Here is a 13,964-nt window from a genome sequence, read left to right as displayed (position 1 = left end):
TACTTAAAGAACAGTGAAATAGGGTATTTTACTTGTCTTTTAAGCATTGTCACTGTAAGTTGTACATAGCATTTGGTTTATTTCACTTTGATAGTAAATCTTGTCTAATTTCTCCTATCATGGGGAAAAAAATAAGCTTTTTGAGGAAATGATAAATCCAAGCAGAGAGAGAGGTATTTTCCAAAAAGTTACATTGGTTAATTGTAGGTAATTTAGGAGCGTGCCGATGTTACTCACAGGTTCCAAGTTATAGTCTAATGGGTAAAGCATCTGGAATTATTACTCCATGCAGTCTCTGCGGAGGATCTCTGGGAATATGGAGACAATTTGCAAAGATCAAATGAACAAGATAGCATATGGCCAGTGTTATTCCCCCAAGTAATGTGAGAGCTAAACAGTTGATCTGTATTTTGGAACCTGGGACTTAATTTTGGAACACAGTACCAGTAGCGGTTAAGAGCTTTAGGCTTTGAACTCAGAAAAACCCAGGCTGGAGGTTTAAGGGCTATCTAGAAGAGTTCCTGATTGTTGTATATCATGATAATAGGGAACATTTACTGTCTTAGGCCAACACTGTGTGTTTCACGTGTTATTTAATTCTCACATCTTACAAAACATGCTGAGTAGAGGAGAATGAAATACAAGTATATCTTAAGTTTAGGTGTCATAAGTCAAAGGCTGTTTAAAACTATAGGCACCGTAGTGGATTCAGGTCAGTTATGGCCAGTCGTAGTCTTTTAAAGCTCTTGCTACCAGTTCCTCCTCCTCCTTTCTCTGCTTTCAAACCAAGGAGAAACTCACAGCAGCTAGATAATATTACAACAGAATTTTAACTCTAGGGCAGTGCCCAGGTTATTTTGATGTATAGGAATTCTTTTGTATTGACTAATCTTCAGAAATAGTGAGTCATGGTTTGTAGTTCAGCAGTCTTCTGATTACATGGAGATTTTATTTTATCTAAGCTGTATTTATTACCAACTCTGGGGAGAAAAATTTTGGATTGAAGATAAAGAAGAATGACTTAAAGGCAATTTACAAGACCGGTGCTCTAACCCCTGAGCTACAGAGCTGTAAAAAGCAATTTAGACTTCATTATGTTTGTTTTAAATCCTTATCTATTTGCTGCAGATTATAAGAGTTAGCTTTCTGAATAAAAGATTATATATTTCATACATTCTCTCCTGTATCATTTAGTGGATAAGAAGAAAGGTCATGTGAGAAAAAGCATTAGTAATACAACTGCTCTAAGGTAATTTGAACTAAATCATTTATTATTTAGAAATGATGTAAAAATCTCTTAAATATGAAGTAAATTTAAATTGCTTATGATATATAAAGCTTATTTTCCTTTCTTCCACATACAGGTCCGATGCATTACTTATAAACAATAAACAGTAATTATTTCAAAGTAGTATAATAGTAACAATGTTAAATAATTATTTTTTGTGTTTTAAATCAGTGTGTTAAAATAGAGATGTAATTTAAGAGTCTGAGGACCTGAATTGTTTTGCTTCCCTTATTGTCACTAAATCTTTTGAACTTCACATTTTCTTTATCTACAAAGAGGAACAATACCTGCTTTTAGCCTGTTTAATTCTAACAGCACTATGAGATAGTGTGGAGAGGAATAAACTGTAAAGTTCTGTAAAATTTTAAGCTGTCCTGTTTGAAGTAAACTTTCTGCAATCAATCTCAACCACAGAATGCATTGCTACATTCTCAGGAACTAGATTTTAGGTAGATTAAGAATTTCTTTAAAATCTCATTTAACGCCAAAGTGCTAGTTGCCATAGGTGTTTTTTGCTCTACCACTTTAATATTTTTAAGTGAAATAAAAGATAGCAATATTTGAATAAAAACTCAAAAGTGAGGGTTTTTTAAAACTGATTTTAAATACTGATTTGCTGAGGCATTTTGAAGAAAATTCAAAATGTCTCTGAAAATATTTACATTGTTTGTGTGTGTGTGTGTGTGTGTGTGTGTGTGTGTGTGTGTTTCCCTAGTCAGGAAGGGATAGTAAAATTTATTTGGCTGTTTGGCTTGGCTGAGGTAGGGGGAGGGTGAAACAAAGTCAACCTTAGCCCCAAGTTTGCCCAACTGCTTCTTGACTCTTTTAGGCAGAAGTTTTAGGACTTTTTGATTCTTGCACACTGAACTCCTGAAGAGCTTCCTGAATTAATCAGGGTTGTTATAATTGATTTTTCTTACCATGGTCCAAAGGCGTCTAACCCTTCAGCCCTTTAACCCTTCGGGAGAGTAACTGTGACAAGACAATGGATGAGGAATGTTGAGTGAGTGCTCTGCTGAGGTATCTCCAGAAGTTGATAGAATAACATTTCCAGTCAAACATTTATGCCTCAGATTAGGCTTTGAGGTGGTAGATGGACCTTAAGCATAGGACTCAAATCGCTTAAAAAAATTATACCCTAAATACTGGTATTTTCATAATTGTGATCTTATCAGATTTGACTTGTCCTGGGGCTCTTTAATAGTACTTTGTACGTGTGCTGCTCCCTAACAATCTTGCACCTGAAACAGTCTTGCTTTCAAAATGTTTTTTATAGCATCTGGTAAACTAAAAAAGCAAAAAACAAGACTCTCCCAGCGTAATGAATCTCTTAATAATTACTATTTTATTAATCTGGTGCTATTTATTCATTTTTAGAAATGCCTCTGAATGCAGCAATTCATTGAAATTATTGCTAGAGCTGGGTCACAGGGTGAGAAGGCTGAAATGAATGTGTTGCATTTAAAATGCCTTTATCGCAACCCTGGTATTCTGGATTTTGAGTTTAGAATAAACTATTCAAGTGTCCTTTGTAATATCACTTCTCAACAGCTTGTTAGGAATTGTACTAGGAAATAACTTGATTTCTCTAAAATTTTTAAACAATTCAGTTTTCACAAACAGTGTGGCCCTTATATTTACTACCCTCTTACTTTGTTTGCATATCTAAGAGTGTTCCTTCCTGCTATAACCAGTTTCTCAGTCACATGGTGTTTTGTGTAGATTGGGGCATGAGGATTGTGGAAAGAGTGCTCAGAACTCTGCAGACTTTGGAAATAAAGTAGAGCTTTTTGCCTTAGCTGAGAGAATGTTTGTGACTTCTCTGTTAGTGCCTGCGAGTTGAGTGGTAAGGTACTGTGCTCTTACTGCCCATTTGATTTGTTGCCTGATGACAATAGTGCAGTATTATGGGGAGGATTTGTACCTTGCTTTACCAGTGTTTAGACTTTTAAAAAGATAAACTTCTTTCTTGAAAGTGTAAGATGAAAATTCTGTTCTCTTTCTTCAGAGCTTTCTGCTTGGCTGTCCTGGTGCATATTGTTCATGGAAACCCCCAGGAATGTGTTCTTGATTTTAAGAAGTATGAATTTGCTGTAAAAGCTGAGTTTTTTTTTTAACATTCCTATATTTGAATTATTTAAAAAAGAGTTTGAGAACTTTATCATTTTAATCATCTAATTAGCTGTGGCATGTAAAACTTGTTGACATTCAACGGTCGCTTGTTTTTTATTCATTGAGAAATCGGCTTCATCATTTACTAAGATGGAGACTTATTTTTAGGGCTACAACATTATGGCCTATGGTATTTGGCCCATAGCAAATACAGAGAAAGTGGTGACTACTGTCTGATTCTAGAATCATTTGCAAGCCTGATGTGAAAATGTAGCAGTTTTCCCAGATTTTACCTTTTGCATGTTCTGAAATTGCTGAAAACTAACAAAATTTTAAGTTTGTTTTTCTCTTTAATTTTGCTGATCAGTTTCATGGTTGACAACTTATGTATATGAAGAATATTTTATTTTAATTTTATTATTATTATTTTTAAAATTAATTAATTAATTTTTTTTGGCTGTGTTGGGTCTTCGTTTCTGTGCGAGGGCTTTCTCTAGTTGCGGCGAGTGGGGGCCACTCTTCATCGCGGTGCGCGGGCCTTTCACTGTCGCGGCCTCTAGTTGCGGGGCACAGGCTCCAGACGCGCAGGCTCAGTAGTTGTGGCTCATGGGCCTAGTTGCTCCGCGGCATGTGGGATCTTCCCAGACCAGGGCTCGAACCCGTATCCCCTGCATTGGCAGGCAGATTCTCAACCACTGCGCCACCAGGGAAGCCCTATGAAGAATATTTTAGATTACCATCCAAGAATCTAAACTATAATTTGGTTATGCTTAAGAACGCATTCTTGTTTTGAGACATGTACCCCAAATATTTGTTAATTATTCTATTTCCTTTAAGCTGAGCAACCCCCTCCTTCCACCTGAAATCCTCTTTCTACACATTCTTTTGCATTCTACATGATCTTAGGCATGTTTAAAAACACACTTCTACATTTCTTTAGCAGGGGCAATGTGGTTTAAAACCACTTTATTTCCAGTAGTGTATATTTAGGACAAATGCATGTGTGTGTAGGTGGAACATGTTTGCAGTTTACTGTGACACAGCAGGTGAACAAGAATGGTGCTTTGTTTTATTTTTAAATTAAAACAACTATGAAGAAAAATGCCAAACAATACTAGTAAATCAAACTTTGGAAATACCTCAAGCATAGTAGAATTACATAATGGCTTCAGGTGGCTCTTATCAGCTGGTTTTTGTCTGGGATTTGTCTGATGGAGCTGCTATAATGAATTTAGCTGACTGCCAGCCAGCAGTTAACACTGTGCCGATTCTACAGTTGCAGAATTCCACAATTGTCAGTGTTCTAGTCCTAGGGTGTAGCCCCTCAGCATAGTGTGGTTCATAAATGACTGCACTGATGATTTCTGTTAGAACTCAGCACCCATTGGACCCAGGTGCCAGCATTTGTTATTCATTCAGGATGTGTCGTAACGGCCAGTTGTATGCTAGGCACTGTTAGAGGTGATGGGGTTTTTAGGGTGAACTGAACTTAGCTTCTTGGAGCGTACTATCTAGTAGGGTAGGCAGACAATCATTGGCTAGGCAGATATCTAATATAATTTCAAAGTATTATATTAGATGGTAATAAAGTATTATGAAAACAACAAAGCTGAGTAAAGAGAGAAGAATGATGGGGAGGGGCAGGATACACTTAAACAGGATGGTCAAGGTGGTCCCCTTTGAGGAGTGACATTTGTGTGGAAACATGATTGACAAGAAGTGACTAACAACGAGAAGGCCAGTATGACAGAAATAAAGTGAACAAGAGAGAGAAGGGTAGGAGATAAGGTGGAGAAGGAAGATAGAGGCCAGGTCATCACGTAAGGCCTTGTAGGTCATAGTTAAAGAACTTGGGTTTTATTTTGAGTGTGATAGGGAACCAGTCACACTTAAAATAAGGATTTTAGTGGAGCAACAGTGTGACCAGATCTGTGTTTTAAGGTCTCTCAGTAGAGAATAGATTTAGAGGCTTTGGGAGTGGACATTGTGACTCCTGGTGTAATCTAGGCAAGAGAAGATGGTGCTTTAGGTTAGATTGGTTGGGTTGGGTTAAAGTAGTTGGATTTTGGAGGGTCTGACAGTACATGATGGATGATTAAATGTGGTGGGTGAGGAAAATACTAAAGGAATCAAGGATCATAACTAGGTTACTTTATTGTGTGGATAAGCACTATTATTACCAAAAATAGTAATATAGCTATCATGTGGTAATAGCTGTCATGGATTAAGTGACCACTATGTACCAGACAGTGAATTTTTCATAGTTTGTGGTTTTTCATTTACTTCTCATAGCCACCTCTTAAAATATAGTTGTGCTTATTTTACAGATGAAGAAATTAAGGCTTAGATGTTTTTTGCCTAGGTTCACACAGCCAAAAAGGTTACTCATCAACAGGTCTTTGACTTCAAAATGCAAGCTCAGTTTATTTAGTCATTCAACAAGTACTCTTCTAGGAGTTAAGTATACAGAGGTTATCAAAGCTGAGTCACTGTTCTCATGGAGTTTAAGAATTTATAATTTGGGTGTTAAAAAATTTTACCGTAAGAGTCTATACAGTTTTGTGGACCAAGTGTGTTAGGAGGACCTTGCTTACATGAATGTTGGATTTTTGGTAGCCTTAATCTTCTGGAATGTAGCTTTGACCATGCACATAAGCCTGTCCTGAAGCCTTTTCATTACTCAGTAGGCTAGGGCCTTTCTAGCCTAGTAGGTTCTTTCTCTTCTGTTGTGCTCCTTAATACACAGGCTTGATTATCTCTCTTTCTCATATCGGGTTGTCAATAGCAAATGCTGAGGAGTCGGGGAGTCCATAGAGGTGTAAATACTATCAAGTCAGAAGTGGCAATGGCAACCAGAGTGTAAGAAATACCTGAAGAATAGAAAGGAGACACAGAACTCTGTTGTCTGTTACATTCATTATCATTATTGTTTTGAAACTTTTCCATCAAACTACCAGTAAAATTAGATTAAATGCCTACTCTTTAAACCTGAAAGTTCTTTGAAGTCATGTTTTATGCCTGATGATTTTTGTTGCTCTTTGGTTTTTGAATTTTACTTCAATTTTACTTCAAAACAGGTGTATTATAAAAATATTTTAAAATATTAGTTACTTTATTAACCTCCCTCACTCAAGTCTGAGTAAAATTGTTTTCTTAGGAAAATATACTATATTTATATTCCATAGATAACCAGAGGTTACTCATAGTAACTTATAAATCATTAAGAGAAAGTTGAAGTATAGTCTGTTTGGAAAGCTAGGGAAGGATCTTCTATATCAGAAAATTTTAACATATGTTAGATTTTCATGGCACTAGAATCATCATAATGTGTTAGAGCTAGAAGGATCATTATAGGTCATGTCTTCCAACTCCATATTTTGCAGAGGAGGCAGGTAACTTGAGGTTATGTGGGTTAAATGAAATAGCATATAAACATCTGTGTGCTCAGGGTGTTGCCTAGCTCATAGTAGATGCCTAAAAGATGCTGGGTTTTGTTTTTCTTTATCTGTCAAGTCTGTTCCTTTTATATTTTCTCATATTTCACTTTCTGGAAATTTTATTTTCCTGGTCCTAGAGATAGATGTGTTCCAGAGAAGCCACTGAACAAGAGAACATCTGGTATCTTGTCCCCTGCCTGCTCAGGTATCTTCCCTTGAGATTTGCTGAACAGAGCGACAAGGACCCATGTTGCTTGCCTGATTGGTCACGTGTGTGTGTTTTATAAACAGTGGCAATGTTTGAGAAGCTTGAATTTAAATGTATCACCTGAGTTTTGATTGTACCTTTAAGAGTATGTACAATAGGTCAATTTAAGGATTTCTCTAAGCTCCTTCCTTTAATCCCTTGATCTTGGTGATTGTCACCTGTAAACCGGTGAAGTGAACACCTGTAAACCGGTGAAGTGAACACCTGTTGTTTGTTTCTGTTTCCCCCTTTCATTGTAACTGTATCCCATATTTTTCTCTGAGGAACTGTCAGCCCTTATTACCTAGCCATTCATTTGAGCCATTTTAATGAGATTGACCCCATCTTTAGCTCTAGTGGAGAGCCTGATTAGCTTAAGTCAGTCAGTAAAGGCCAACCATTTGGACGTAATGATTTGTTCAGAGTGACTCACTGGAGGCCAGTGAGATGTGAAGTCATGTTTGGGGCTCCTTACTCTGAAGAGCTTCCCTGGGAAATGCTGTTTACCTGAAGGCATTACCAGAAAGTTCCAAAAAGCAAAACTTGAATTTGTCACCTATCGGCAACTATTTACGTAGCATTTACATTGTATTAGGTATTGTAAGGAATCTAGAGATGATTTAAACTGTATGGAAGGATGTGTGTAGATCATATGCAAATACTGTGCCGTTTTATATAAGGTGCTTGAGCATCCTTGGACTTTGTTATCTGCAGGGGGTCCTGAAACCAATCCCTTGCAGATACCTAGGGAAGATTATACCACATTTTAGTTATTCATTCATCAGTTGGTGGGCATTTGGGCTGTTCTCTACCTTTTGGCTATTAGAAGTAATGCTGCTATGAACATTCTGATGTCCTAAGGTTCTAATAACCTGCAAGTCTACCCTGAAGTTCTATAATTCCAGTCTGCAAGAGAGAGAGAAGCCTGATGATTTTTGTTGCTCTGGACAGGCTTTTGAAAGGTTAAAGAATAATTTATTAGGTTTTATTTGGAAATATTGAAATAGAAGTAACCAGAGTTTTTTTTTTGGCTGCACAGTGCAGCTTGCAGGATCTTAGTTCCCCGACCAGGGATTGAACCTGGGCCCCCTGCAGTGGAAGCACAGAGTCCTAACCACTGGACTACCAGGGAATTCCAGGGAGGGTTTTTTTTTTTATATAACATTTGGAGTTCACAGGGGTCCTGAGACTCCAAGCCAGAAGTAGATCTGATTTAGTCCTTCGTACCTCATTTTTAAGATGAAGCCACAAGGTCCATGGAGATGCATGGGCTTTCCCAGTGCCTCCAAATTTAGTATCGATGACTTTAATGGTGTTTTTACCAGTAATGATCAACATGCTATCTTTTTTTTTTTTTTAAATGACATGGTAGATTTAGGCAACTATAAACATTCTTTTTAAAAAATTTATTGTGGTAAAATATACATAACATAAATTTACCACCATGTACCATACACATAATATAAATTACCGCATAGTTCAGTGATATTAAGTACATTTACAATATGTTGCACCCATCACCACCATCCATCTCCAGAACTTTTTCAGCATCCCACACTGAAACTCTGTACCCTTAAACTCCTCACCCCACTCTCCCCTCCTGTTCCTGCCAACTACCATCCTACTTTCTTTTTTTTTTAATCCTACTTTCTTTCTTTATGAATTTGACTACTCTAGGTACGTCATGTAAGTGGAATCATACAATATTTGTCCATTTATGACTGGCTTGGTTCACTTAGCATAATGTCTTCAAGGTTCATCCATGTTGTAGCATATATCAGAATCTCTTTGCTTTTTTTTTTTTAAAATCTGGCTAGCTTTTTTTTTTTTTTTAATTAATTATTTTTTGGCTATGTTGGGTCTTCGTCGCTGCATGCGGGCTTTCTCTAGTTGCGGCGAGCGGGGGCTACTCTTCGTTGCTGCACGTGGGCTTCTCATTGTGGTGGCTTCTCTTGTTGTGGAGCACCAGCTCTAGGCGTGTGGGCTTCAGTAATTGTGGCACATGGGCTTAGTTGCTCTGCGGCATGTGGGATCTTCCCGGACCAGGACTCGAAGCCGTGTCCCCTGCATTGGCAGTCGGATTCATAACCACTGTGCCACCAGGGACGTCCAGAATCTCCTTGCTTTTTAAGGCTGAATGATACTTCCTTGTATGTATATAGCATATTTTGTTATCAATTCATTGGTTAATGGACACTTGGCTTGCGCCCACCTTTTGGCTGTTGTGAATAACACTGTGAACGTGGGTGTGCAAATATTTTGAGTTACTGCTTTCAATTCTTTTGGGTCTACATCCAGATGTGGACTTGCTGGATCATATATTCAATAGTAATTCTAATTTTAATTTTTTGAGGAACTGCCATACTGTTTTGTGTAGCAGCTACACCATTTTACATTCCCATCAGCAATGCACAAGAGTTCCAGTTTCTTATATCCTTGCCAACACCTCCCTTCCTTTCTTTTTCTTTCTTTCTTTTTGATAATAGCCATGTGAAGTGCTGCCTCATTGTGTTTTTGATTTTCATTTCCCTAATGATTAGTGATGTTGCACCTCTTCATGTTCTTCTTGGCTGTTTCTTGTATCTTTTTTGGAAAAATGTCTGTGCTGATCTTTTTTCTGTTTTTAAATTGTGTTGTCTTTTTTATTATTGAGTTCTAAGAATTCTTTATTCTGTAGTCTATAGAATATTTGTATTCTAGATGCAAGTCCCTCATCAGATACATGATTTGCAAATATTTTTTCTCATTCTTTGGGTTGTCTTTTTACTTTCTTTATAGTGTTCTTTGGAGCAGAAAAGTTTTTAAGTTTGTTAAAGTCCAATTTACCTTTTTTAAAAAAATATTTTGTTTACTTATTTATTTAGCTGTGCTGGGTTTTAGTTGCGGCATGCATGTGTGATCTAGTTCCCTGACCAGGGATCGAACCTGGGTCCCCTGCACTGGGAGCACGGAGTCTTATCCATTGGACCACCAGGGAAGTCCCTATCTGTTTTTCTTTTGTTGCTTGTGCTTTTAGTGTTATATCTTAAAAACCACTGCCAAATTCAAGGTCATCAAGATTTACTCGTTTGTTTTCTTTTAAGCGTTTTATAGTTTTATGGTTTTAGCTCTTAACATTATTTAGGTCTTCATCCATTGGGTTAATTTTTGTATATGCTCTGAAGTAGGGGTACAGCTTCATTCTTTTGCGTGTGGATATCTGAATTGTTTGGCACCCTTCTCAGTTGTGTTCTACTGATCTATATGTCTATCCTTATGCCCGTTCCACACTGTTTTGATTACTGTAGCTTTGTGTAATAAGTTTTGAAATTGGGAAGTATGAGTCCTCGAATTTTGTTCTTTTTCAAGATTATTTTGGCTGTTCTGGCTCCCTTGAATTTCCATATGCGTTTTAGCGTCAGCTTGTCAATTTCTACAAAGAAGCTGGCAAAGAAGCCTATTCTATTAGGGCTTGTATTGAATCTGTAGATCAGTTTGGAGAATACTGCTATCTTAACAGCAAACTTGTTTTTACTGCTTTGGACATCCATGGACCAACATTCTTATACCTCCTGAGTTTATCTGTTCTCTCAATTTCAAATCAAGTTCCCAGCTTGGATCCTTGCTCCATTCAGTTGTAGTGGGTTCTAAAGGGGCAGGATCATGAATATAAACATATAAACATCGCTGCTCAGGGCTTATTCCTATGGGTGAAGGAAGGATGTTCTCAAAAGAGGAGTGTGGGATTAGGAGACAACATAGGGTTGTTCACCACACTTTTCACTGATGGAGGCAATGTATGTAGGCAGGTTGGAAAGGCTGTGGAACACTAAGAAAGTATAGCGACATAGAAGCCTTGAGATACATCCATGGTTGGAGCAGGAGGAAGACTAGAAGCCAATAAACAAGGTAGAGGAGATATAGTTGGGAGACAGAAGAAACCCCTGGAAGTGCAGTATAATGAAAGTCTCTTTAGGAGGAAGAGAGAAGGAGCATTAGGCTGAGAAACACTCTAGATTTGATTACTAGGATTTTATTGATCAGACTTGCTTAAAAGCCTGATAGATAAGTAATGGCAGAGTACAAGGTCATTAATTTAAAGAATGTATTGTCTCTGCTAGACTAGTGTTTCACCACTTCAGTCATTCAAGTATCATCTTCCTAACTTTTACTAGAACAGAGAACCATCTATAGTAGTGCTTATTTAATATTTTCTCTTAAATAGCTCACTGTTTTATTTTTTTGGCCGTGCCGAGGCTTGCAGGATCTTAGTTCCCCGACCAGGGATCCAACTTGTGCCCACTGCGGAGTCCTAACCACTGGACTGACTGCCAGGGGATTCTCTGGAACTTTAAAAAAGGTGAAGTAGTTTGAGGCTGTTGAGTTATAGAGATAAAGGCTAGGTGATAGCCTCATCCTAAATTGCAGGAGCAAAGCAGGTGCAAGCTTCTTTGCTGGAAATGTAGTGATGTATCAAGGGTGGATGGTTGTGACTCACTCTCTTGTGTTGACTTCTTTTGCACTGAAATGGAGGGAACTATGTTATAAGCACTTCCAAAATACACAGTCAAAATGAATCCAGAAGAAGCTGCCAGGAGAATAGGAATCACATATAGTACTAGATTCCTTTGCTGCTATTTTAATAAAATAAAAACAGTATTAATTTGTAGTTAGATATTAGGGTCAGTAGTGGCTTTGAGTTTGAAAACGATATTTTTTAATTAAAAAGGGAGATTATGAAGTGTTATAGAGGTATTAAAGATACCAAACTGATAATTCTTCCTTATCATAATCTTTACCTGATTGATTTAGTATTATTTTATGTCGTGTCCACAAATCCTCTAAAATTATTTTTGTAAACCATGAATAATGTATGGCCCATGCTTTGGGAAACCCTACACTGCTAGACTGACTATTCTATTCATGTTGATCAACCACCCAGAATATCTCAAGACCCAGCACAGGTCTCACTAACTCCTCTACAAGGGAGAATGTGCTTAAGGGGTATAGGATCATGTCATAAATTGTACCGATGTTTTCTTAGGTCAGTCTCCCAAGGCAGTATAAATAAAAGCAAAAATAAACAGGACCTAATGAAACTTACAAGGTTTTGTACAGCAAAGGAAAGCACAAATAAAACGAAAAGATAACCTACAGAATGGGAGAAAATATTTGCAAATGATGCAACTGACAAGGGCTTAATTTCCAAAATGTACAAACATCTCATACAACTCAACAACAAACAACCCAATCGAAAAATGGGCAAAAGACCTAAATAGACATTTCTCCAAAGAAAACATACAGATGGCCTATAGGCACATGAAAAGATGCTCAACATCGCTAATTATTAGAGAAATGCAAATCAAAACTACAGTGAGGTACCACCTCACACCTGTCAGAATGGCCATCGTTAAAAAGTCTGCAAATAACAAATGCTGGAGAGGGCGTGGAGAAAAGGGAACCCTCCTACACTGTTGGTGGGAATGTAAGTTGATGCAGCCACTATGGAATATAGTATGAAGGTGCCTTAAAAAACTAAAAATAGAGTTGCCATGTGATCCAGCAATCCCACTCCTGGGCAGATATCTGGATAAAACTATAATTCAAAAAAATACATGCACCCCTATGTTCATAGCAGCACTATTCACAATACCCAAGACATGGAAACAACCCAAGTGTCCATCGACAGATGAGTGGGTAAAGAAAATACACACACACACACACACACACACACACACACACAGTGGAGCAATAAAAAAGAATGAAATAGTGCCATTTGCAGCAACATGGATGGACTTAGAGATTATCATATTAAGTGAAGTAAGAAAGAGAAAGACAAATACCATATAATATCGCTTATATGTGGAACCTAAAATATGACACAAGTGAACTTATATACGAAACAGAAACAGACTCACAGATAGAGAACAGACCTGTGGTTGCCAAGGGGGAAGGGGGTGGGGAGGGATGGAGTGGGAGTTTGGGGTTAGCAGATGCAAACTATTATATATAGAATGGATAAACAACAAGGTCTTATTATATAGCATAGGGAACTATATTCAATATCCTGTGATAAACCATAATGGAAAAGTATACAAAAAAGAATGTATATATATGTATAATTGAATCACTTCATTGTATAGCAGAAATTAACACAACATTGTAAGTCAGCTATACTTCAGTTAAAAAAAGGAGAGTATAGGATCATGTAGAACTTTAAAAATGTGAGCTGTTTCCTTCCATCCCTTCTCTCCCTCCACTTCTCTACCCCCCCTTTCCTCTCTCCCCTCTCTCCTCTCTCTGTCTCTGAAGAAAAGAAAAAAAGGCATCGTCTAGGTGAGTGTTGGTGGTGGTAGTTTGAGATTGCTAGAAAGGGTCACAAAATTATGGATTCTTGTCCTTGATGCACAGATGTCATCCAGAGATTTCCCTCCACTAACCTCTTGGGGATTTTGTTAGTTTCTTTCTTGTGTTGGATGCCCTTTTTCCTGTATGCCATCTCTTTCTTGATTTACTCTTATTCATGTGACAAATCCCTTGAGACAGGGATTGTGAAGGGTAAAATATTTTTGGTAATGAATGGCAGAAAATATCTTTCTTCTACAGTAGTTTTGCTGATTATTCTACATTGGAAATACTTTTCCTTCAGAATTTAGACGACTTTGCTTCATTATGTCTTCTAGCTTCCAGGGTTGAGAAATTTGAAGCCATTCTGATTCCTGATCCCTTGTATTTTTTTTTTTTTCTGTAGAAGTTTGTAGAATTTTCTGTTACCCCATTATTGTAAAATTTAATGTGATAGGCATTTGATGGACTACATTCTGATAATTCCAGTTAATCTGATAGCTGAAGTCATTCAGGGGTGTGTGTGTGTGTGTGTGTGTGTGTGTGTGTGTGTGTG

The 13,964-nt window shown here is 37.5% G+C and overlaps 1 protein-coding gene and 1 non-coding gene across 4 annotated transcripts in view; one reads left to right on the top strand and one right to left on the bottom strand.

Moving 5' to 3' along the window:
• Nucleotides 1-13,964, top strand: part of RAF1 (Raf-1 proto-oncogene, serine/threonine kinase) — a 72,285-nt gene that overhangs the window by 12,586 nt on the left and 45,735 nt on the right. The window lies entirely within an intron of this gene.
• Nucleotides 8,144-8,216, bottom strand: TRNAG-UCC (transfer RNA glycine (anticodon UCC)). The gene has a single exon. It is a non-coding gene; the product is annotated as a tRNA-Gly (tRNA).

This window comes from Balaenoptera ricei, chromosome 11 (assembly GCF_028023285.1).
Source record: "Balaenoptera ricei isolate mBalRic1 chromosome 11, mBalRic1.hap2, whole genome shotgun sequence".
NCBI lineage: Eukaryota > Metazoa > Chordata > Mammalia > Artiodactyla > Balaenopteridae > Balaenoptera > Balaenoptera ricei.
This window is presented reverse-complemented; position numbering and strand designations above follow the sequence as displayed.